The following is a 3,219-nucleotide window of genomic DNA, read 5'->3' as shown; positions in this document are numbered from 1 at the left end:
GGTTAATAGTTCCCTATATATGTTTTATTAAAGGCTTATAGTTATAGATCGTAAATACTAACATATTAGTGCATAGATACGAATGTGTAGTAACACTTATAACACATTGGTGGGATATGCACACACACACACAGCAGAATAACATTGTGTTAGTCGTTCATAAACGCGTTAAATTGTTCGGTTTAATAAAATGGGTAATAAACAGAATAACAGTATATATCCACTATGTTGTCTTTTCAGGAAACATTGTGTGTTAATCGGCCACTCTGCTGGGCCCACCTAGCAGCTGCTAACCGTGTGTTCATGGTCGAGGGACGAGACGAGGCTCTTTATAAGAAGCGCAAAAGAAGCAGACAGAGATCACCTGGCAATCAGAGGAGTTACAGGTCCAATACGTGGTTTATAGTTACAGCGTCAATATGTGGTTTATAAAGTTACAGGGTCAAACGTGGTTTATAGAGTGACAGGTCAAATACGTGGTTATAGAGTTACAGGTCAATACTGTTTATAGAGTACAGGTCAAATACGTGGTTGTTTTATAGATTACAGAGTCAATATGTGGTTTATAGAGTTAAGGTCAATATGTGGTTATAGAGTTACAGTCAAAACGTGGTTTATAGAGTTACAGGTCAATACGTGTTTATAGTTACAGGTCAATACGTGGTTTATAAGAGTTTACAGCGTCAATACGTGTTGTATAGAGTTACAGTCCAATATGTGTTTATAGAGTACAGGTCAAACTGGTTAATAGTTACAAGGTCAATACGTGGTTTATAGAGTACAGGCAAACGTTTTATACAGTTACAGGCAATACGTGTTATTAGTTACAGTCAATACAAATGGTTTTATAGAGTTACAGGTCAATAGCGTGGCTTATGGAGTTACAGGTTCAATACGTGGTTTATAGAGTTCACAGGTTCAATACGTGTTTATACATTACAGGTCAATACGTGTTTTATAGTTACAGGTCAATACGTGTTTATAGAGTACAGTCAATACGTGGCTTATGGAGTACAGGTCAATACGTGGTTTATTAGAGTACAGGTCAATACGTGTTTATAAGTTACAGTCAATACGTGGCTTATAGTTACAGGTCCAATACTGGTTTATAGAGTTAACAGTCAATACTGGTTATAGAGTTACAGGTCAAACGTGGTTAATGGAGTTACAGGTCAAATAACGTGGCTTATAGAGTTACAGGTCAATACGTGGTTTATAGAGTTACAGGTCAATACGTGGTTTATAGATTACAGTCAATAGTGGTTTAAGAGTTTACAGGTCAAATTACGATGTTTAATAGAGTTAACAGGTCAATACGTGGTTTATAACATTACAGGTCAATACGTGGTTTATACAGTTACAGGTCAATACGTGGCTTATGGAGTTACAGGTCAATACGTGCTGTTTATAGAGTTACAGTCAATACGTGGTTGTGGTTTTCTACATTCTTGTACCAGGACTTCCACTGGAAATAGAGTTTTCCATACTGGAAGTATTTCAGCATCTCCAGCACAGCTCTAGTCAGACAGTATATCCGCCTGGGGAGAGGACACACACACACACACACACACACACACACACACACACACACACCCATGTACATCTCAGAACCGATAAACAAATATGAGTCCTGCTTGCCAGACTCATGGCGTGGGAAGAGACTATACAAATCAGAACCTCATAACAATGTGTATGTCCCAAATGGCACCCTATTCCCTATATAGTGCACTACTTTTGACGAGGGCCCATAGGGTTCTGGTGCTCTATGTAGGGAATAGGGTGTCATTCAGGGGACACACACAATATAACAGTGAAGATAATAGTAGTGCTGGAATGTTAAATTACCTTGGCTTCAGAGCCTCAATGTACTTTTTATAGCCCGGCTTGTTAGGCCAGCCATACATCCACTGGGCTACGAGAGAGATGGAGTAGGGGATGCCCACTAACAAGGCCCCTGCAGCCATGGGTAGAGACATGCTGTACTTCAGTCCAATCCTAGAGAACAACACACGGAGAGAGAGAAGGAGGGAGAGAGGCACAGAGAGGAGAGACAGAGAGAGGAGAGAGGGGGAGAGACACAGAGCGAGAGACAGAGAAGGAGAGAGAGAGACACATAGCGAGAGACAGAGGGAGGAGAGAGGAGAGCGACAGAGAAGGAGAGAGAGGGAGAGAGCGAGAGGGAGAGAAGGAGAGAGAGAGAGACACATAGCGAGAGACAAAGGGAGGAGAGAGGAGAGCGACAGAGAGGGAGAGAGAGAGAGACACAGAGGGGGGGTTAGTAATCATTGTTGCATAATAATATGCCAGTTCGTGGCTCCCGAGTGGCGCAGCGGTCTRAGGCACTGCATCTCCGTGCAAGAGGCGTCACTACAGTCCCTGGTTTGAATCCAGGCTGTATCACATCCGGCCGTGATTGGGAGTCCCATAGGGCGGCGCACAATTGGCCCAGCGTCGTCAGGGTTTGGCCGTGGTAGGCCGTCATTGTAAAATAAGAATTTGTTCTTAACTGACTTAGTCTAGTAAAGGTTAAAGGTTAAATAAATACAAATAAAAATGATCAAGATAAGCTATTGAATGGCACTGGTAAGTAAAACATGCTGAGTATGCTTCTCACATGTTAATGAAGAGTTAGCAAACTGCTGAAAATAGTCATGTACAGTATTGAATGGCACTGGTATACAAGCGAACATGTTATTTTGAGTATGCGTGTACTCACATATTTAGTGATCCAAGTTGAGACGCTGTATCTGCGGGACTGTTTCCTGTAAGAGGAAGGCAAAGCAGGACAGACAATGTTAGACTATTAAACCAACTGCTCCATAGATGATTCAAATAACCAAGGTCCAGACCTAGGACCATGATTAGTTAATTCTTTGGAGCAGGTGTCTTAGTGCCAGGGTGGAACAAAAAGCTGGCTGCTCCACAGTAAGCAGAGGGAGACTGGAAAAGTACTGTTTGAGGTTCTACTATGCAATGAGTTCTGAAGTTCCAAAATTCCAAATTCCAAATTCCAAATTCCACTATAATCGGTTATCTGTCATCGGTCAAGATGCCCTGAACCAGAGCCAACCTAGCTGAAGGCATGGGAAAACTTGTTTTGGATGATTTCTGGTATTTTATCAAAATAAATAAATCGCAGCACGTTTTAGGACTCATTCAGCAGTATTTACCTGATTTAAGTACAATACCATTGGAAATTCATATTGAAAGTTCAATTTA

General features: G+C 41.5%; 1 long non-coding RNA gene across 1 annotated transcript; it reads right to left on the bottom strand.

Moving 5' to 3' along the window:
- Positions 1-1,433: 1,433 nt before the first annotated feature.
- LOC112079661 (uncharacterized) lies at positions 1,434-2,925 on the bottom strand. The gene is made up of 3 exons (XR_002896012.2): positions 2,717-2,925; positions 1,846-1,995; positions 1,434-1,538 (listed from the first exon to the last, which is right to left on the bottom strand). It is a non-coding gene; the product is annotated as an uncharacterized lncRNA (long non-coding RNA).
- Between the last annotated feature and the right edge of the window lie 294 nt (positions 2,926-3,219).

The sequence above is a fragment of the Salvelinus sp. IW2-2015 genome, unplaced genomic scaffold, assembly GCF_002910315.2.
Source record: "Salvelinus sp. IW2-2015 unplaced genomic scaffold, ASM291031v2 Un_scaffold8902, whole genome shotgun sequence".
NCBI classification, from domain to species: domain Eukaryota; kingdom Metazoa; phylum Chordata; class Actinopteri; order Salmoniformes; family Salmonidae; genus Salvelinus; species Salvelinus sp. IW2-2015.
This window is presented reverse-complemented; position numbering and strand designations above follow the sequence as displayed.